Here is a 24,886-nt window from a genome sequence, read left to right on the forward strand (position 1 = left end):
GCGCGTGGCGGCGGCTGGCGGCTTATACGCGCGGGAAGGGCTCTCGCGCGGCGGCCGCGAGCGTACGTTCGGCGTAATGCGCGGGCGGCGTAGGCCGTCGCGGGCGGGTGGGGACAGGATGCAAGCGGATCTCTGTGATGACTAGGACTGTACGTATAATATGTGTGTGTAATAGGAGTGCGTGCGTGCGTGCGTGTGCGAACTCGTCAAGTACCCATTCATGCGGAGTGTTACGGTCGGACCACATCGATTGCCCGACCACTGTCTATATATATATATTATGAACACCGAATTGCTATACTCTGCAGCGCTCGCAATGTCACATGCATTAAAATAATATTGTTATTATTATTATTATAGAGACGCGTCCAAGTTGGACGATCGGACCGACGCGGTCGCGTGCGATGTCAGCCGCGCGCCGTTCGCATATGTCGTCGGGGAGCTGTAACCACGGACCGGCGATCGTCGGCGACTGGCAAACGAGACCGAACGAACGTGGTCGTTGTCGCGTCGACGCCGGAGGCCGCGGTACTAGTAGTCGCGCTCGTCGCCGTCGTCGTCGTGTTCGTCGTACATAGTCGTACAACTTTCGTAGTATACGCTTTTGTAACAGCAGTACCGGCGGTGGTGGCGGCCGTTTCGGTTGTGCTGCTGCAGGTGGTGGTGGAGGTGGCGATCCGTCGCGGGCTGCAGTTATCTCGTCGTCGTCGTCGTCGTCGTCGTCGTCGTTGTGGCGATAATCTGCGCCAACCGCAGTAACCGATTTTGCGCGAAGGTAAGTCATACATTTTGTGCGTGTCTAATCATTTATTTCTCCGCCCCAACTCGTACGCTTTCGTTCGCTCCACCGCAGCCGTCCAGTTCCGGACCGGTACAATAATATTATACTGTTTTACTGTGCGAATATTATGGAAATTGTTGCCGGCCAAACAGGCGCAAATTGACAAATATTTTTAGGGGTGCACAAATTGCGAAGAGCACCACCCATTACCTAGCTACAGTATAATATTATTATGATTAGGTGTTGTGCTATAAATAACTATGCACATGCTACATACCTGTTCTATGTAAACAAGAGATTATTTCTTATAGCCGAGTATCTAGATTCTTCAATATACAATAGGTATAATATAACGTTTTTGTAATTAGTGATAGTAATACGTATTTCTAAATATAATAGAAACAGGTTTCTATTTTTTGGGGGTGTACATTTTAAACTCGGGGGTACACAAATCCCCCGTGCACCCCCAAATCGCACCAAAGTGGCCACGTAGATGCGTTGTCATTGTTTTTTTCCCCAGAGGTGGTTCGGCTTAGTGGGTAAATTAAGATTGCGACCTATATTTAAAAAAAAAACGATGGCTATACGCTATATTAGTAGTTTTTTTTATTTAGATTACCTATTTAAAAAACTTAATTTTTAACAACAAATTTTAAAATAGCAAACGTAGATCAACAATAATCATGCGAAAAATTGCAAAGTAATTCATTTTGTCTTGTTAGTTCGACATTGTATTGAAGTAGCCTAATATAAAATTTAATATTACAAATATTATCTTTTAGGGTACTATATTAGGCTTTTAATTTTAAAGCGAGCGATATCTTAACTGAATTTTGAAGTTTTAAAACAGAGCTGACGTTATAAATTACCCGGTTTACAGCGGAAAAACGCGCGCGCAAATCGTTATGTTTAGTCAAACTAGATTATAAATTATATAAACGGTTTAACTATTAAATATATATAATACCAAGGTATATATGATATAATTATGTTGAGCTTTGGATTAATACATTAAAATCATACATATTGTAATGGCATGCATTAAGTATATTGTTGATCGGCCAAGTAAAATTACCTATGTGTATGAGTGAGGCAATTAAGGGGGTTGTCTCAATGTTTTGAGGTTTTGTCCCATCATTTAGGTGTTTATTCTTTATCGTTGTATTTAAGTACCTATTAATGTATCAAATTTTAAATATTGTAATAATACAATTATTTAATATTACAAATTTATACAAAACAAAAATGTGTACCTATTATATAATATATATCCCCTCGGGTAATTTTTAGTTTTGCTATTGTCTATATAATGTATAATATTCAGTATTTATAGTTTATATACGATGGTAAATATTACACCTATTAGCTACTATGCAAATGTCTACAATTCAATGGCTATTCAAATTTCATAGGAATTATTTTTTATGGTATTGTTCAATAAAAAATTAGGTGTGATTATTTTTAAATATTTGTTTTGCAATTATCGCACACCGCATACGAATGTAAATTAATTTTATATAATGTAATATATAATATATAATATTATTGCAGTATTGATCTACATGGCATAAAATTTATTTAATTAATACATATTATTTATGTGATTGATAATAACTATATAACATTATTATCAGTTGTATATTGGTATATCAATATATCATACATTTTATCTTGTACGAAAACTTTATTACACGATTACACCCGTTAATTTATTGAACTCTAATAAATGTATCGGTAGGTATATTATATACCTATTTAAACCTACTAACGCATGGAAGTTAAAATAAAATATGTATACCATGTACCGCGTAGTATAATAAATCACAATAACGTTCAATAGAAAACAAAAGAAAAAACGTTGGTTCCTTTACTGCACGGCTATACATATACATAATATTATGTATGATTTAGAACAGATTGTATTGAAATTGATGTTTATACATTTAATTTATGATCAACAAATAATGTTCTTATTACCGCAGCATTTCGTTGTAGGTATATACACCTGCAGCAGGTATTATACGCTATATTATAATGTAGTGTTTCTTTTTTTCCTGCGTTAGAAATTAATTTTCCGAACGGAGATTTATATTTATTAATGTTATACATTATTATAAAAAAGATTAACGCTATGAATATAAACTAAAGTTCAGTAGTATTGATGTTAATCCATATGACGTGTACGTAATGGCGAACACGTAGTGTGTACATGTATATAGTTCATACATAATATAATATTAATATAATAATTTGGCCCACGATGTTGTAAGTTTTTTTCACGCCTTCACTTCCCGGTGGACACGCCACTGCACAATGAAGGAGGCGACAGCAGAATTAATGAAAACGATCGCGTTTCTCGGAAGAGATTTGAATACCGCGGAATCTTTCTTTTTTTTCGCTATTTTTTTTTTTTAGTTTTTATATACAACGTGATAATACTACCGCTTCATAATAATGTATACACGTACGTTGCACCAGCCCGGCCCATTGGGAAAATCAAAATTTTTTTTGCACAGATATTTAGCATGAATTTGCAAGCCTGAAATTAGAATTTGCATGATAATGGTTTAACGGTAAAACCCAAAATTTGATGGGCCGGGCTGGCGCAACGTTGCGCTAGCCCGGCTCAATAGAAAAAATATAATTATCGACTATATAAATATGCTAATATTTAACACGCAATTAGTAGAATTTGCACGACATTTTTTGAATGTTAAAAAACCGTTTCCCATTTCCAGCCGTTGCGCCAGCCCTAATTTCAGGCTTGCAAATTCATGCTAATTACGTGCTAAATATCTGTGCAAAAAAAATTTTGATTTTCCAAATGGGCCGGGCTGGGTGCAATGTACGTAATGTACACATCTCTTTTGGTGTCAATGAATTTCGAAAATTTTGTACTACGGTGATACATACCTGTAATTATATATAGGTAGTAGGTACCTATAAAATAGATAAATATTCATTCATCGTACATTCGTACTCCATATTTACGTTATTATGGTTTACATAGTGACGATATACGACGCGGCTACACCAATAATAAGTGCTCCGTCCGATATCATACCACCATGGTCGTATGAGAGACTTATCGTTATATGCGTGTCCTCTACGTCTCTCTTTACACCACCACAAAAATGTTAAAATATCTTAAGCCTTTACCATCATCGTAACGTCTATATAGGCCGAGATGTTTTTTTCACATTCGTTATTAATATTGTGTCATACTATATAATATATATATATTATATATATTATATAAACATGTAGTATGTATATTATAAATATATTATTTATACCTTATGTCCATATAATACGAAAATAATGAAAAACTATAATATTATGTACATATACCATTATACCTATTAGGTACTAAAGTTTAATATTGAAATAAGATTGGTTTTTGTATCCTAAAGAAGTAATAATTTAAATAATTAAAATAATTCTAAATATTATTATAACTGATGAGACTAAAATTGTAGTGCAGTAGAATAGAATATTATTTTTACAATTATTTTTTTTCTTGTCACTATTTAATGATACATGCAGATAGTGGATTTTGATAAATACTTTTAAAAATTAATTAATTTTATGCAAATATTAACTGCTAAATAATATGAACTATAAAGTAGATATATACATCCTAGTCTCAGGTTCTGATTAACCAAAATGGGATCCAAGTGCATAACTCTAGTCAGGGTCCTAGACTATATATTTACATTATTTTAGAGTATACTCTGTAAATAACATCCGTTTTTACTTCACAGGCGTTAATTCTTAACTCAAATTTTATATTACCTGTTTGAGTTTATTTTTTATAAAAAAAAAAAATAAAAAATGTAGCACAGCATAAATTAATAGCAAACATTATTTTTAATTTCATCCCTAATAGGTAATTGTCAAATAATAAGAAACTATGCATTTTTATACTAGCTTATATTGAATGATATAAGTGGCTATTTAAATAATATATTCATAAATATTAAAATTATAACAGTACTTAATATTATAATATTTTCTTTTTATTAAAACGTCAGACTAGAATAAATGCATTAAAAATATTAATATATTATAAGAAATATATGAATACTACATTTAATTTTTATCAATTTAGAAATATATCGTTTATCATTATGTTATTTACATATATTGAATTAAATAATAACAAAATAAATGGGGCATGGTCAATGATGTTATAGTCCATATGGTTTCCTACACATTTAAGGGGCTAAGTGCATGTTCAGCGTCTGCACTTACATTAATCTGGGCGTGCTTAATCAAATTATGTTTTATTTAAATTTTAAATATATGTAGGTTTTTTAAATACTAGGTAATGTTTATCATATAGGTATAATTACATCGCATCAAATTTATGTTACTAAATTTTTTAGTAAAAGTAAATACTATTATTATGACTATATTTAATTAAATGTTGTGTTATATGTTAAACTGTAGTTTTAATTATTTATAAAGTTTTTAAAGTTATGTTTATTTTATAAACTTTATATTGGTACACAAATATACAGACACAATCTATCAGTTGAGTGCTTTTCAAAATCAAAGATAGAAAGTAGTATATAAGTGCAGACACCAAATAAAAAAAATAAAAAAGTTCGAGAAACATGCAACAGTAAGCCTGTGTTAGTCTAGATAAAGAAACTAAAGTTAGAAAACATAGTACTAATTGTTTATGATTCTCGGAAACTTGAAATCTCGTTTACAAACAAGTAATTTCATTTGAATTTCATCTAATTTATAAAACAGTTAAAACTACTTGTGCCAATAGGTTTAAACAGGTAACTTAAAACGTTTAGTTAGAATACATCTAGATATTTAATCGGCTGTTTAATTTAAACGTTTATATTTTCAATGTATGATTTTACTTGTAACTGAATAAGGAGGGACATTTTATGTTTACAATAGACGATTTTATTGTACCAATCGGTTATTATGATTTTCAACTTAAATGTATTTAAAAAGTTTTCGAAAAGAAATGTACATTCTAATTTCCAATAACATTTCACAAAAGTATATGAAAAAATAGTCTGATCGAAGATTGTAGTTCTAGAGAAAATTGCAATTCAAGTGAATGAAGATGATAATAATAGTTTATGTATCTCGACCAAAAAGTTTAAGCAAAATAGTTTTCAAACTTCAACGTATCTGAGTGTTTTGATTTGATCAAATAAACCACGAGAAGTTATCTATTATACAAATAATGGTCAATAACTGTATATTATATTATGCATTACTACTTTATCAAGTTGTTTTATGTATTTATATACCTATGCATTAATTATTACGTTACTAGATATAGAATTAATAGTTTATATTATTCTATAGTATAATATGGTTTAACTACGGATTTAATTAAAAATTTAATGTAAAATTTATTTTTAAAATTGATTCTTAATTATTAAAAATTAATATTAAAACAATAAAGTTTTGAAAATATTTTTAATATTGTAGTTTAATTTAGTTGACTGTATTTTAATTTTTAATAATAATTAAATGTAATAATTTTCATGACAAATTAATTTATCATATAAATAGGTTCAAAAATAAAACATTTTATATTTTATGAGAAAAAAATAAATTATAAATCAAAAAATTAATAATAAAATAATAAAAATAAATAAATCGTACATTTTATAGAAATGCGAAGTTGAAAATAAATATATCAATTTCTGTTTTAAATTAAATGTATACATTTATCAATTTATGATTTATTTACCTATTTATATAATGCACTTAGGTGTATTATAAATTATACATTTTTTAAAACGTAATTTTTATACTTTTGACCTTTATTTTTGTAACTTAATATCAAAGCATTTAGAAAATTATGAAATATTACATTTTTGAATATTATTTACTATATCTATATACACAGAATTCAAAGCTTTGTAATGAGAATTCTAATAAATTATTTTTTGAATATTATTGAATAAATTTGTTTGGTATTTATTTATTTTTTGCGCGAATCAAATGTTTAAGTTTTTTTTTAAGTAAACCTACTAAAATTGCAAAAAAAAAAAGAAAGAAAGATTGATACTAATTAGCTATTTTATTAATCTAATTTCAAAATATTTAGAAATATGTATTATATTATATTGTATTGGATTTATTTTAAAGCTTAAATTAATTTAATAAAATTAAATTTATTTTATACTAAAAAATCATTTTAAATAGTGTTCAAATTAGGTTATATTCTGAGAAAAAGTTAAACAAATTAGTTATGATTGGTTACATTTTTTTTCTTAACAATTAATTGATTTTATGAACGTTATGTTTTAAAAAGTAATTTAACTTCAAAGCTATAAGTAAAAAGTTAAGGATTGAACTTTGAAAATAAATCACGAGAAAAAAAACTTAAAAAGTAGGAATAGAAAATTTTTCTTTAAAAGAAATTTATTATTTATTCATTCTTTAAGTAGCTAACCATTGAAAAAAATCAAATAAACTTAAACATGAATGTCGTTACATTACTGAAGTATAGGATTCTAATACCTAGAGATAAAAAAATAATCAATATAAAACTTCTTTATAAATATTTAGATTATAAATTTAAAAAATTCTCGCTAACAATAAAAAAAAAAAAATAATAATAATAATAATAAACAAATAAAAAAAAAACAATAATAATTTTCTAAAACAATAATATTTACACAGTAAACGATTAAACATTTTATGCATAAAATAATTAAAAATTAAGATGTGTAGAAGGTTTATGTAGAATATGTTATACAAGATATGTAGTATGTTAGAGGTGTCTTGTTATTTTGCAATACAGGTAAAGTTCCAATTTGTGAATGCACCTATTATCTATACTTATATTTAGGCATCGGAAAATTAAGACAAATATGATTAAATAGATAAATCATCATAATTTAAAAACTTTTATAAACAGTCTTCAGGATCGGTGAAATAAAATCTATAAACTTTTTCCAAGTAAAGAATCATTATTAAGTATTTATGTATAATTAATATTGGCGACTGATTGGTAAAGATTTTCTAAAACAATTTTATATATTAAACCTATAAAGTATATTAATTGTATATGTTATTTTTAAGTTGGATACGTAGAATTATAGTTTTTATCACAATAAGTAAATACATGTGAAGAAAATTATTAATTTAATCTAATATTAAGGAAAAATGAAAATAGAAAACTCCTTCTCATATATTAATATATTATGTATAACTATAATCGCTTTACCATTACCTATATAACATATTATCGTCATATATCAATAAATATGTAAGTAATGGGTGTATAATTATGTATTTGAAGTTAAATTTAAATTACCAGTTAATGTTATATATTATTTATATATTTTTTAATATTATTGATTCTATGGAATTTGAAAAAATTTTCAGGACGGATACATTTGTATAGAATATTTTATTACTTCAACACCTACTTTTCTATTTGTAAATTACTATCCTAAGAAATATTTTCCTAAAAAAACTATAAATGTGATTTTAACTTATATCATATATTATTTATACACACATTCATTCACCCCGTGAAAAACCCAGAAGAATCCTCTTCTCAAATTTACTTCCTTCGCCGCATCATTACTGTAGTGATGTAAATGGTAACGTGAAGTTTCCTCATTTTCAAAGTGAATGTGAAATTTTTTATAAGTATCTAGTTGATTATTTACGTAATATAAGTTTGGACCATTTTATTCAACTTTTTGAAATATGAAATTATATATCACTGAAAATATTTTTAAAATGAAAGTGTAGGTAAATAGAAAAATTATTTATATTTTTAAATACATAAGAATTTACTCGTATATGTACCTGTCTTCCTATTTTTTTTTTTTATCACAGGGTAACAAGTATTTTAACCTAATTTTAACAATCTTCTATAAATTAATATAATAATAATAATAATAATAATAATATGTTTAATTCCATAAAAAAAATATAATATGGTACAATATAGTAATGTTTAACAGTAATTAAAAAATAAACGATGGATCGATGTATCTCCTCAAAATTAAATTGCTAAGCCATAAGAGCTAAAGGCATATCATACAGCAGATAATCCAAAAATAAGGATAAATGTTAATTAAAATTAATTAAACTAAGTTAATAAGAAAATAAATCGATTTAACTTATATAGTATCGGCATTAGTAAACATATTAAAATAAGGTATTAATATAATTGTTATATGTATAGAAATTTAATGTTGTAATTATTAATATTAAAATTATGATTATAACAAAATTGAATAAATAAACTATATTAATAAAAATTAATATAGTTTTTTAATATATAATATTACATTTATATAAAAAATTAAACCAATTATGTTCATGTACACGATAAAAAACAATAACATTAATGTGAAACAAATATACAATTTAAATTGAATTAATTTATCAAGTTTTATAATTCTTATAATAAATATTTAAAGTTTATAATTGAAGATATCAATAGTCATTTTTAGATACATTAAATTGTTTGTTCAAAACGTTTTAACCACCATTATTCATTAGATTTTCAATGCTTAAGTTGTAAAATAGAATAATGTTTTAATTTTGTAATAGCGGATTTTTTTTCAAATATTAATTATAGAGACATTTTTATTTAGTAAGGTTTACAATGTAAGCTATCATAAATAAATATTTGACAAAAAAATCTAATAGCTAGAAATATTTAGAGGCAAGAGGAATATAACATTATTTATTAATTTATTATTCTTGTACTTTATAGTTTTAATTTTATATATTTAGAATTTAGATATTCTAATACAATATTTATTAAATACTGTATTCACACTTAAATATTTATAACTTTTAGTTTGTAAAATAAAATATGTAGATATTTCTTTATTTTTAAATAAACAATATTTATGTTTTGTACGTACAATGTACTTGCATAAAAATTGTATTTATTTATTATAAAGAATTATTTTTCATTAATATAAAATAATATAGTAATGTATTAATATTTATTGTTTTATTGTTTAATCAATAATTTAATACAAAAACAAAGGAAGCAGTTAAATTGTTTGTTAAGTATAAGTTTGATATTATGTACAAGATGGTAAACTTTGGTATGGCATTATCTTTAAAAATTATAGTTATCAAACAAGTACTTACCTTATAAAGTTAAATAGTAAACTTATAAAATCAAATAATGAAACTAAAAAAAATTAAAATTAATATAATAATTAGTAATTTAGAAGAATGATAGGCCCAAATAGTACCTAAATATTTAATAAATCATATTATTTGAAAAATAATATGTGATTGAAAAAATTGAGTCCATTTTAAGTATATTTTTCAATGTTATCAAATTTGATGATTTAACATCGTAAAAACTATTTAAATAAATATATTTCCAACAATAGTACTTAACGATAACGACAAGAAATCCAACAATAAGTATTTATTCAAGCGTTATCATTGAATAAATATATTAAATTAAAACTATAGTTAATTAACGATTAAAACTTTTCACGATTTTTTACAGATTTAAATTATGTATTGACCCTCTTTGTAGGTAAGTTTTTAAGATTCACAGTTATAAAAGTTTTTGTTTCAATAAAAAAAGTAAATTAAAAATATATTTTTATATTATATAGGTACCTAATTTTAAATAAATAAAAATATATTTATGTACATTCGTATTATATATACATAATATTTTTTTCTTTATGCACAATATAATGTAATTTATATTTACGACTATAAAGTTTTAAATAAAATAGTTATCATAAAAATATGAAATACCGTTAAAAAAAATAATAAAACAATAAGCTATAACTGATATTTTGTTCTACATTATTAACTTAGGTAACTTCATTAAATACATTTTAATATCATAAAAAAATGTTTAGTGCTTTCAATACCTTCAATATTGGAAATTTTTAACTAAGTTAGATAGTTTAACTTTTTCATAAACAATAAGTTTTTGATTTAAATTCTTATACAGCCTATATTCTATTGTACATATACTGTATATTAAACATGTCGATAAACCTAACATATTAAGCATAGGTTGTCTAGAATACTTAAACATCGTATTTTCAAATACTTTGATTTTTATACCATTTAAAAATTTGTAATATACAAACATAAAATTAACAAGCAAAATATCAACTAATAGTAGAAGATAAATTTATTTTTAATTTTCATAAATTTGCATTTTTATAATTTACATAAAGCATTTGGTATTTTAGATAATATTTGTATGCTACTATGCTCTGTATTATTATACGCTTGATGAGTGAAATAGTGGTCCACAATTTTCACGGCAATATGCTTTTTTTATTTTATCTTAACTTTATAAATAAATAATTATCCAATAGTTATATTCGTAAACCAACGTTTTTTAGAAAAGTATTATGTTTTTCAGGTTAAAAAATTAAAAATATAGGTAGTTCCTAAAATATTAAAAGGCGATAATGTATTCATCAAGTACCAATAAACACGAGAGAGAAAAATAAAAAATAAAAAACTACAAATATAAAATGTTTGAACTGCATATATCATAGATTTTCCAAAAAGGTCTTCCAAAACATAAATATTTTTCAAATAATAGGCGTGTGTAACTGCTGTTAAAATATAATCACCTTTTATTTAATAACAGTTATACAATGTAATATTGCACATAATTTTAAATCAATTGCTAAATATGTCACATACTCACGTAATATTTGTAGTTAAAGTTATTTTTATTTGGATTGCCAAATACGATTTAATATAATTTATTTGTTTGAATATTTATTTTTTCAATGCATGGAATTTACAAAGCAAATAATTTATCATTTGTATTTTGTATATATTTTTATGTTGACCGAGCTGATGGCGTGTACGAGAAATCTCTTCTCATTATCTACCTTAAAACATGTATTTAGTACATTCCACCCTTTTCATGTGTATTCATTAAAAATTCCGTGTAAACCATTGTCGACCACTTTTGGAATACTTGGGATTATTACTTCACGATACCACTGAGGGTGAATAAAGGATCACTTTTGTTCATTCCATCGGTTTTTGTTAAGCTGAAGAAGACATTTATAATTTTAACGATTTGAAAATGGATCATTAATCTATCATTTACCTACACGGCTACACAAATTAATTTAATTTATTTCGGTTCTCACAAATTCATTGTTTGTATAATATTATTATTTATAGACACTAATTTTTAATTCAACTATAATAAGACTATAATCAATCTTTTTATTTAAACATCGATAATATATAACTTAAATTCTGAAAGCTCCTTGAAATGTGCACTTATAATAATGTAACGCAATATTCCTGAATGAATACGAGAGTGCCTAAATGAAAAACTTTTAAGGATTTTTTACAATGTATTATTTTATTATATTAACTAAGTAAAGGACAGTATAGTTAGTATAGACATATGATGTATTGATTCATTTAATCTATTAAATAACATTTACTAGGATAAACTATGGTAAACTGAGATATTTTGGATAAAATCACATAATAATATAGTCAACTGTATTATGTATATACATTATACAATGTATAATAAACATAACACATATTAGATGATAGGAGTATTATATTATGGCACGTAAGTATTGATCAGTATTTACATACAGAAATTGTTGAATTATATATTTTTATGTCTTGTATAATAGTTAATTTGTCAGCAGCTTATAAATTATCTTAGAATATAAAATATAAGAAATAAGGAATAATCAAATATTAATTTTTATATGTTAACTATAAAATGAACTTTAGTACAAAGGTTCATTTATTTATTTCATCCTACTTGATTTAATCATTTCATAGTTGATAAAATACTCTTTTCAAAGTAAAAATTTATTTAAATAAATAATATATTAATATTAACAATCAGCAGTTTATTGACAATTACTTTAATAATAATAAGTATTGAATAATTTAAAAAAAACAACATTTTTACTCAGAAAACTATTTAACTATTATTATCGATAATTTTTTACAATTTTATCATCTAATATTATGGTGGTTTAACAGTGGAGGATTTAGTGGTCGTCAGCGCTCAGCGATACGCCATATAAAAGGCTCTATGCAAATTGTATCCGTTACATACAACATACGTATACCTACTTTTTATGAAACAAATCGCTTTGTCCTCAATTTTTATTACACGTCCTTATATCACACACATTTTCCGTAACTCGTCAATAAAAGATACACACCAACACATAATATATACTTATATAATATCTTCTAATCAGTTAATAAATAAATAAATACTATTTTTATGACCATTTTCATATTTAGTTCGAAAATTACAATATTTTACCTAAAAACGAGTAACACATCATATTCTATAATATTATTATAGTATTATTTTATAGTTGTTTATGTATATAATATAATAACGAGTTTGGTGCCCAATAAAACGGCATGCAATACAATTTTATGGTAACAATTTAACATGACCATTAAGTAAATAAAAACAATAGTCTGAATCAATAATACAATAAACGAGGTAATTAAACCAATAAAAAAAATAATATTAATAATAACGTTATGGGTGGAATGATTGAATATCATTATTTTTAATAATATAATATATAACTGATGAATAATATTTATGTCTATTGTCTATATTGATGACGGACGGCCACTCAGCTGAGTTATAGGAATTTCCACTATAATTTCTCGATATTGGTTAACAAATATACAATGGTATTGGAATTTAGTATTGGTATAATAGGTGTTGTAGCTATATAATATTATTATATAAATTATTAGCATATGCGACATCGCGATGTCAACATTGTAACATATATCAGTTCAACTACGTATCAATAATACTTTGTTATTAATATTATTTTCTACAATTAGAAGATATTAATTCAGTGTATGTATTCAGTATATAGTTTATAAAACTTTGCAATTGACATTAAATTATTTATAATACTTACTGTGTACCTATAAAGCGTATCTGGTAGGTACATATTATGAAATAAAATTTAATTCTACTGCAATTTAGGTGAAACCTAGAACAAAATATATAATGCAGAGCCGTTGGCGCACCGTCAGTTTTCTCGACCAAACGAGTAACGATAGTTAATCGACTATGAGCTTCGGGTATCATTATTGTATAGTTATGTTTTTACAATAATTGTGTGTAAACTGCAAATCGACTGTGATCGATATTAAAATAACGTTCTTTATAGTCTAAACTAAGTACCAAATAGCTTTATTTTTTATAAGACCTTTTATGTAACTATATTGTGTTGTGTAATGATATTAAATGTACACACACTGCATTATATTATATTATACGTTATACAGTGCAGAATAAATACAAGGGGTTTTGTATATGTAGTCGGTATGCACATAAAAGAGAAAAAAAATTGTTCAATTATCTCATAAACAATTCGATTCGTATCCGATCATTTGTATGGGACTAAATGCCAAACATAGACACATACAATATGAAATAATGATCGCCGGATCAATGGCGTGTGGAGGTGCTCAACAGCTCAACGGGTTCGTGAACACAAAGGGGGTTGAAATGGACAATGCGTTGTCATCAGTGTTCCATAATACCGAAGATTTGTCTCGACAATACCATTGTGGAGTATTATTACTACTAGATTTTTTTCATTGTATACTGAGCTATTCAAGTTCAATATTTTTTATGTACTTAACACTTAATGTTAAATGGCAACCACGATTTCCCTAGAAACAGAGAAACTTACAAACAACAAACATAAGTGCATACAAAACAAAACGTATAACATTCGTATTAATGACCACAAACAGAATCATGCTATTTAGTGTAATTAACATAATTTTTGGATTATATATTTATATACAAGCAAAAAGGGAGTGTTCGTATATTATTTAGCCATTAACTATGAGATTATCAATATGTACCTACGTGCATTTTCACTTTTAATTAAAAAGCTTTAAAATATTCGTTTCGTTACTTTTTTGTATTAAAATATATAAACTAAATCAAATCCAAAAAGGTACAAAATACATACATTAACATTTATGTACTTTTAATTTAATATTTTTATGTATGCGCAATTAACACGAGAAATAAAATTATTAATGTATGTATAAATATTCTAAGTGAAATTGAGTGTTTTTATTTTATCAATAGACAATAAGGAAAATGCTATGACATTATTTATTTATGATTATTAGTTTTAAACATATTGTATACACATATATTCAGTTGGTACCTTTGATCAACAATATAATGATGTAATAGTTAATAAATATTTTACAGCAAATGTTGTCTTTTGTGATACATAAAAGAGGGATTAAATCAGAATATTTTTTTTTTGTTTTTCTCGATATTTTAGATTTATAAATTTAAAACTGTTGTATACTAAAATCTAATTTTAAATTAATTTGCTCCAACAGGATGGTAGTTTCTACGAATCCAGATGATTAATCATTTTACAGGCTATACGCAAAACTATTTTTGTCAGTTCTCTCGAGGCGCTCGTTGTGCACACAACAACAGGATTAAAAATGATCAACTTTGGTCAGCGTGGTGTCAACATAATAGAGGTACACGAATGAACGACTTTATATGTGTATAACGTGTAAAGTTAAACGTAGCTTCTAAATTGTACGGTACATGTTATGTTCAACATTCATTTGCCATCATAATGTGACGTTTACTAATTTTATGCTTTTTAACCATTACGTTCAGTCGTATGATGGAGTTGGAACATCAAGTACATGATGTATATAGAAGTCAAAAGCATTTGATAAATTGATATTTTCGCTAGTCATTAATAAACTGAAACAATCGCGGCGCTCGCATTACCTTTAGAAGATATGGTTATCTAGTTATACGAGTGGCTGCAGACAATTTGTGAAACTTAAGTATGTATTTTATCTTTGCGGTGACGTGGACAAAATCATGTTACAGGGTGGCTGAGTAACTCACAGCTCTAATCAAAATATTTTATGAATGTTGTAATTATTTTGATACATTGTGCGTAAAAAAGTTCATTTCCTACCAACAAAGTTATGATTTATTCGTAATATATAAAAAGCGTTTTTATAATATTACATATTTTTAAAACTATATTATTCTTTGAGAAGAGGAAGTAATATATCTTTAATGTATTGAAATAACAAATTAATTGATTATTACAGTGATTTAAATAATATCATATTATATCAATTGATTTCTTAGTAGTACGTGCGTTATTGTTTTTATCCATTATTATAGTTAATATATGTATACATTTTAAACAACGTATTTTTTCGATTATAATATAAAAGCCGACATCGCTCCATGAATAAACGATTACAGTTTACAGCGCGATCGTGAGTAAATTAAATTTAATACAAAAAAATATATAACACTGTTGTGTTTATTGTAGAAACCAATTTCCGAGACAATAATAAATATGAGTATATAATATGTGTGATGTATGTAGATGATGATTGATGAACGAAGAATTTTAAAGCAGACATTCTGCATAATTAATGACAGTTTGGCGTTATATTGTTGTAATGAGATAAAATTCGTTATGTACATATTAAATCAGACGGTTTTAGAGGTTTTTCGCGTGGTAACCCAATAATAAAGTTCACTTATACACTTACCTAATTGTGTTTGAATGTTATTCGTACCTAGACATTCACCCAAGTACCTGACATACCAATACGGTTTTCTACTATGCAGTATTTTTAATTTATGGATAGTCGTCAATTCAAACAAACATTTAAAAGCGTAGGAAGTTTGTGTAAATAATCAAAACGAACGCACGGAATATCAAAAGCCATAGGAACCGGCAAGATATCCACGTTCTCGGAATTCCGTCCAATTTAACCCTTAAAAGCGATTGCGTATGTGTTGGTATGCGACCCTTAACGGTAAACGGCTTTTTAATACTACCTACGAATGCGATTGTTGTATGTAATTTAAAACCGGGAAACAAAGAAGGCATATCGCTCCCCAGAGAGATTTTAGCGGTTAAAAAATCATAAACGTTTGTATACCTTGACGCCACAATACAATAGCTTTTTATCGTCGATGTATACACATTACACATTATTATTATTTTATAAAAATAATACAGCCAAATGCTTTTTTACATAATTATAATACGATCCCTGTGGTATTTATTCATCTTTCATTTTTCCCGCTTTATTCTAAAACTTAACGAGCCGCGGTGGTTGCGGTTACCATGATTGAATATTGTAAGCCGACTGTGAAATGTATAAAACATATTGCGTTCATATTATTATAAGCTCTCAGTCATGAAATAATATGGCAAATCCTTAAAAAGCTACTTATGGTATATAATGAAAAATAGCTCAATGGAATCGTTCACCCTGAAATGTCTGAAAACTATACGCCGAACCGCACCCAAATCAATTAGAGGTTTTGAAAACTGGAACCTGTATAATATTGTTCATATTTAATCTAGTATCGAAGGTTAAATATTAATTAATAGTATAACAGTTATTATAGTTACCTATATTCACGATATAATATTATAATGGTTTGTATGTGTCATATATATTTAGTGCAGTAGGTGCACTATAATATAGTGTATACAGTACTATAGTATAGTGTTCAGTATGCGGTACGCCATTAGTATAATACGTTTGACTTTTTTGTATAGACATTTAGATAACTTATTATATTAAAATATTGTTTAATGATTTAAAACGTGATGTCATCATAAAATATTTTAGTGATTTTCTTAAAAGCTTGCTTTTAATTTGTTTAATTAGAACAATCGTAAAATTAAATCAGTCTTGATCCAAAATTAAATGTATTCTGAGAACTGAATAATAGATTTTATTTAAAAAAATGTGTTCGTTGAGATTGTATAGGATTCTCTGAATAATTAAAATAAAAATAAATTTGCTTACAAATAATTACCCAAGTAATACCTATGAAATATGTAGCTGTTGGCTGTTCAAGTTTAAGCCAAAGATGAATTATTTATTACCTCAAAGTTGTATAAATTAAGTATGTTTCCTGTATTAGGTTTGTGAAGGTATACCTATGTAATCAAGATAAAGTTTTGCTTAGACCGAATAAAGATAAAATGATTATAAAAAAAATAACATAAGTACATGTAAGTACATCAATATATACAGCAATGTATTTTTTAACCTAACAGATATAATTATATTTTTTAGCCTATAGGTATAGTACCGTGTACAGTAACCGATAATGTAAATTATAAAACGTTAAAAAACAAGATACCTCAAAATGTATATAAAAAGGAAAAATCAAAAATTTCGACATGCGTGCAATATCAGAGAATACTCGAGTATATGTTCCTACACAAAATCGGTGGCGTGACCAGCATTTTTTCAAAGGTTGGAGGTCCATACTTCGATCGATTTGACAGACGTTGCGAAAGCTTCTGTAGTTGTGTTTCCACTGTATGGAGTATGATATAAATAAACTTCTCGTCTTTACGTTTTTATACGTGTGAAATGTGATAATATATCCATACGTGAAGAAGACGAGTTGTCGACCACGACACCGAGAAAATAAAAATTAAATTACAATGTGTGTGACATCAGCGTGATACTCTACTCAAACTTTTGCCTGCGAAAGTGCAAAGGTATGATTTATGTCTCGGTATGGCGCGTATACGTATACAACATGAGATATTGTATAACGATGAAGTTCCTCCAAGACGATTTTACTTCGCTTGCGCGTTTTAAACGACTATATAATAATACCCGGGGCCGCAACCATCCACCCGTCACCGCCGCAGGCGCGTAGCCGTAGCTTCCGGTCGGGGTAAGCGTAGAAAACGGAAAAAGTAATAATAATAATAATAATAATAGAGCGCGTATAACAGGGTTTTTTGCCGTCGGCTCGTACTGCAAGAGGCTTCTCCTGTGATTTACGCGTTTCGTTCCGAGCGTGGATATATTAAAAACGTCAACCCGCGTATTTCGTATACCCAGGGTCATAGGCGGCGAATAGTAGAAGTGAATATAACAGGTAAGGCAGTCCTAGAATTCGAAAGTCATTCTTAACAATTACAGCGAGTAACAGAACTTTTTAACACTATTTTGCACCATACTAAAATTGTCAAATTATTCAACTGATTGAACTAAGTCTAATGGGAAGGTTTAATTAATTTATTAAAATAAAACTTTTGATTTTTGAAAGAGCTTAATCTTTTACAGTTTTTACGTTAAAATATGGTCTAACTGATCCGTGCAGTTTTTAAAAAGTAGATCTAAAAACGAATAATTTCTCATAGCCTAAAATTATAATATCTGAAACATTTTGTGTTATTCAATTTATAATAATTATATACCATGCCCGCAGTGAACACCTCCAAGTTTTAGTGCTCGTCGTTTACAGGTGGGAGGGTAAACGTTCGTATTATACTGCAGTTTTGTACCGTAATCATTTTTTGCTATATAGTTATTAAATTGTATATAATATTATGTATATACGTATAATACTATTGTTTTATGTGTACAGCAGTATAGTAGGAAACCATGTTTGCTGCGGCTTTTAAGCGAAATTGATGTTACATTATTATTATCATCGTCGTTATTAATATCTATCCGACTCGGATCATGGTAATAATAATAATAATAATAATAATAATAATAATATTATCATCGTCACGAGGGACTTCGGGGAAACTAGGTTATATATATAACAAAGCAATTCGATAAGCATGATCGCCTCCTCTTTCTTTTTCAGTAATGCAGTTATTCAAAATCTGATTTTTAGAACTTTTAAATATACTAAAACACCAAATTTTTTAATTCTTAAGTTTTTTTTATATTATCAAGTGTCCTGTGGCAATATTCAAACTTCTGATTTTTAATTGAGAATCCTCCCCCTCTTCTACTGTAACTTATTAAGTGGATATATATATTTTTAATTGTACCTCATTAAAAATGTTATATTCAATTATTAAAAATGTTTAAATTACCATAGTCCATTGCCTCATATTTCCCAAACCTATATCACAGACCCATTATCTTAGGTACACAAGGTTAAATAATTAAAAAAACTCGCTTAAATTTTGAATTAAGTATCTATAAATCACAATTTTAAAAAAACAATTTCCACTAAATAATCAAAAAAATTAAAGGGGTGTTTTCATTTGAAAAACAGAAGTTTGTATTATCATCATAGAACATTTCGCACAATTTTAAATAGTTAACGAAATTTTAAGATTAAAAATATGGTCTTTACTCTTAGGTATATTAAAAAAATTCTAAAAGTTAGAATTTGAATGGATTCAAAAATAACAAAGAGCATGTTCGGTGAATCACCTTGTTTATTTATATATTTATGTAGGTATACATTTGTTTATTATTATGTTTTCATTTCCCCGGAGATAGAGGGTCAATCCCTGGGCAGGAACGACATTATTTTATACGCGTAGAAAAAAAAATGACGAGCTCGAAAATCGCAATAGAACGGCGCGAGATTAACGGACATCATCAATCTTCGGGCTATGGTTGTTTTTTTGGCGTTCGCCAACGTGACAACTTATACTAGACACGAGTACTCGTTTGTTATTTCATTTGTCTGTGGCGGTCAATCCACGACACCCGCCAACCCATCTGCAAAATACTATAGTTGTACATGTGTATTATTATTATTATAAAGATTTAACTTCCGTCCGCCATCCTGCAGCGTTCAATTTTTTTTTTTACCATCGCTCTTCAAGCAGCGATCTCATTACTCGCCGTCACGAATCGTAAACACACACGTCATATCAATGAGTATATATAATATAATATTATATTATTTAGTACTGCGTACAATACGAGCATATACGCAGTCGCTATCGAAATGAATCGGATTTCATATTTTGTACCATTATACTGTATTATGTTTATATGGTTATTATATTTCGTTTTCGTTTTTTTTTTGTTTTGTCTCAAATTTTTCCATTTAATCTCTCTTTCTCCAAAATATATATGTTACATAGTACAAAGCTCTACCGAGCGTAGTAGCTCTAGGCTAGAAAAAAGCGATTCTTTCGACAGTATAATGCTCATTGGTAATAAGTCATTACCTAGAACATTTTTTACATTTTAAATATATTTTTTTCACTTAATTTGAAGTCACATTATTTAAAATAAAACATATTTTATTTTATTTGTCTATACCTACTTAATTTTATTTGTATTTCTTTGTATACATTTTTAATTTCATATTTTGAAACGGAAACATTATTTATTTATTTAAACCACTGTCTATTTTTCACTTTCACTCTTCATCTAAACTTTAAATACTTTAACTAATTAGTTACTCTTGCAAAGTTTGAAATTTAAATATTCTAAAATACTCAGAAAAATACTGTGCTTTAGAATGTAACATAAAAATGTACTTTTTCAAAAATGTTGCTTATTAATGATTTAAAAAACTGCAAAAAAAAATTATTTTCAAAAATGAAAAAACTTTTTAAGATGAATGTTTATACTGTTAAAAAATCATAAAGTTCTAAATGATTACACGGCAATACTATAGTAACAAAATCTTCAAGTGTTATACCTTTTGAGTACATCGAATTTAACGATAATTATAATGTACATTTTTTGTACATTTTATAAAAATATATGAATTTTCTATTTTAAACAATTTTTATAATCTCAATTTTGGGATGGTGTTTGTATAAGTATATTATAGGTGCTATATAAATATTATAATATATTTAAAATTTATCTGAACGTAAATAATATATTATTTATAATGCTTATTTTTTTATATTATCTCTTGTTGCTTTTCGATTATTAATTGATATTGGTCCCAAAAGAACAGAAACAAATAACAAACAAAACCTACTGTAACTCGTGTAGTCGTGTCATATAGTATTTATTATTATTTTTTTTTTCGTTAAACTTTCTACCATAGCTTTTGTTCAATCGTTTTATTCGACCAAAACCATATTATGATAAAAAAAACCTTCAATACAGTAGTAACAATATTACAGAAAAATATTTTTACCTGCTTTTGGTGCGCACTCAGGATATTGTGTTAAACGATGTGAGAAATGTAAATCCGAGAACAATGAAGTAGCGTCGGCTCTGTTCAATCGTATAAAACGTATATATTTATAGATAAAAAAGCAACTTTCGTATCCATCAATATTTTTCATGTCGAATATTTTCATCATTTCCTCAGAATTATCGATTCGTATTTTTAGTAGATAATACAAAAAAAAAATTGGGAAAATCATTCTGCTATATAGCAAATGTTGAGTATATCTCATTACTGTAATATATGTGTTAAATTTGAAATCAACGATATATCATTATTTACGATGAAAAACGATTCTGATAGTGTCTATATTTCTAAAAATATTTTGATGCATAATGCATATATTAATATATTGTTATTAGTCGTTTATTTTTTTAAAGTAATGAATAAGGTTGAACTTATTTCAGCCAAAAATAAATCGCAAAATATAATAATTATAATTTTCCATATAAATTAAAAAGAATATCGCTTTTTTTAATATATAATTGAAGTTTTGAACCGATAACTTGAATTTCAACATGAATATTTTATTTAAAACCTCGAGGCTTCTGTGATATTTTCAATCATTTTTATTTTTTGGATTACCAAAATGTACTGAAGGCATGCTGGAGGTTGTTTTTGGATTTAATGATGTGATCATTTATTCAAAAGAGGATATAGTACCTAACTAGATTGTCAGACTATACAATAGTAACATACATTTTTAAAATATTTTTTACGACATTTATGGGCATACAACGCTGTCAAAACATCGGCTGCATAACAAAAAAGCATGACATTGTTAGACTTATACATGCAGTATTGCTACACTCAAAATATAAAACTATTAAAGTTTCTAATTAAGTTATTAAATAATGATACTGATGATTCCTTTCTACTTTGTATTATATCATTTAAAATTAACCATCATAATATATGTATATTAAAGACATTTTTATGGCAGACCCTTATTTATATTTCATTATTAGTTGGGAATACCCTAAGTATACAAAATTTTTTTTATAACTTTGTTATTGTTATATATTATATACTATTATCGATACAATACCTATCATAATTTATAATAGTTATCCAATTAATTTGGTTAAAAATATAATGTGTACACGTCATGTTGTTAATGTAATTTTAAACGTAATATTTCTTTTTTTTCTCCTTTCATATTATTACTTTTTACCGAGTTATTTAGTTTTAGTATTAGCCTCTTATTATCACTATATTATTGTACAATTATATTTTAATGTATCACAATCGAAATCATATTGTAAACTTGTCATTGTTGTTATTGTACTGTTTAGATAGGGCTAACGCCTGTTATTATATATAAAATAAATAAAAACTTAATTTTGGCAATAACAAAAAAAAAAAAAATATTAATGAAATAGAACAACACAGTTGATAACTTGAAACTATATTTTGTCATTATTTTTTTAGTTTAACTTGGTTATAACAAGAATAACGAATGGTTGCTAAACCAACATTTGGCAAATAGCCATCGTGTAATGACATTGTATTATATTATTTAAATATTTAATCTTAAATGGTATTAAAACGTTGATAAGGTTTTGTATTGTTTATATAATATAAGTGATATGATAAATATATATATATAACTAAAACTTAAATATTTAATTTAAATAGGTACAATGTACATATATCATTAAAGTCCATCGATCAATATTAAAAATTAATTTGTTCTTATTAAAGGTTTTAAACTAAATGTTTACGTCTAAGACGTAAAATATAAAAGTATACAATTCAATAATATTTTTAAAAATGAAATAAAATTGTAATTGTTATCTTTCCACGTCATTTTAATAATATTTGATTTAATATTTTAAATTTGGTTTCTAGTATTAATATAAATATGTAAATTATCATTTATTTACTGTACAGTGTAATGATAAAATAAAATAAATTCTTTAATTTAAAACACTTTACCGTTTAGGTATCTATAGCGTACTATGTATAATGATTTTTATTTTTGTAACAGGCCATGCGACTTTTCTATTTCTATTCGATTGACAGAAAGCTGGTTAAATATTTATAAAAATATCTGATTCAACGGATAGTCGATTTTTTTTTTTAGTTATAAAGAAGTAAAAGTTTAGAAAAACTTTTGAAGTTCACATTTTAAGTTGATGAAAATTCGTGTTTTATGAAACCACTTAGTTGCATATATTGTATATATACTGTTATTAAATATTTATTGTATATATTTTGAGGTGCACTTTTAAGTTGATATTTGATCAAATTTCATATCGAAGCAGATATTTTTGTTAAATATTACCTACAACTTTTTGATTCAAAAGAATTAAATATTTTGTATCGTGTTCATTGTTTATCATCATATTGTTTGGTGTCATCAGGTATTTTTTTTTTTATATAAAATATAAAAAAATCCGTCACTAACAAAAATGTCCATATCAACTGGAATAAGGCATTCAGAGGAAATTACTTTTGGGATATAATGCAGTGAAGTTTTATTTATCGCCCCTAGTGTGTTGAAACATAATAACATTTTTCAAATGTGCTTTTCACGATAACAGTTTGTACATCGTTTTATGTCCAAAATAGTTTGGCGTGTTACAATGCTCAAACGTAAAGATTGGAATATGTTATTCTTATTGGTCTGTACTGTGTTTTATATGGACAAATTATTAAAGGTATTTTGAAAGAACGTTTTTATAATGTTCATTGTAAAATAATGCACAATATTTTAAATATGCAGTTTATCTTCATTATTAATTTAATGTAATATAAAATGTTTAACCGAATAAACTAAAACTGTATTATATAACTAATATATTTTTCTTTTCAAAATACATTTAAAAAAAAATCTATGTTTTATCGAATTGTTTGAAAATATGTGAATAAATTAAACAAATATAAATTAAACTCAAGTTGTACCTATAATTGTACTAGTTTTGACTAAACTATGTTGTTTTCTCTTAAAAATATGTCTGATAAAATCTACATAATAACATATATTTCACATATTTTCTACAGATTCATAATTCATAAACTTTAAAAAGTGATTTGTACTCAAGTTTATTGTTTCTATTATTGAGTTTCAATTAAATCATCAATCAACTACCGAAATTCCTTGGAAAGGACTTTACACCCACAAACTATAA

At 26.4% G+C, this 24,886-nt stretch overlaps 1 protein-coding gene across 1 annotated transcript in view; it reads left to right on the forward strand.

Moving 5' to 3' along the window:
• Window positions 1-647: 647 nt before the first annotated feature.
• LOC113548741 (Down syndrome cell adhesion molecule-like protein Dscam2) overlaps window positions 648-24,886 on the forward strand; it is a 69,020-nt gene continuing 44,781 nt past the window's right edge. Inside the window, exon 1 of the mRNA XM_026949781.1 lies at window positions 648-775. The gene's annotated coding sequence lies outside the window, so the exon portion shown is untranslated. The remainder of the gene's footprint in view (window positions 776-24,886) is intronic.

Source organism: Rhopalosiphum maidis, chromosome 4 (assembly GCF_003676215.2).
Source record: "Rhopalosiphum maidis isolate BTI-1 chromosome 4, ASM367621v3, whole genome shotgun sequence".
Taxonomy (NCBI): domain Eukaryota; kingdom Metazoa; phylum Arthropoda; class Insecta; order Hemiptera; family Aphididae; genus Rhopalosiphum; species Rhopalosiphum maidis.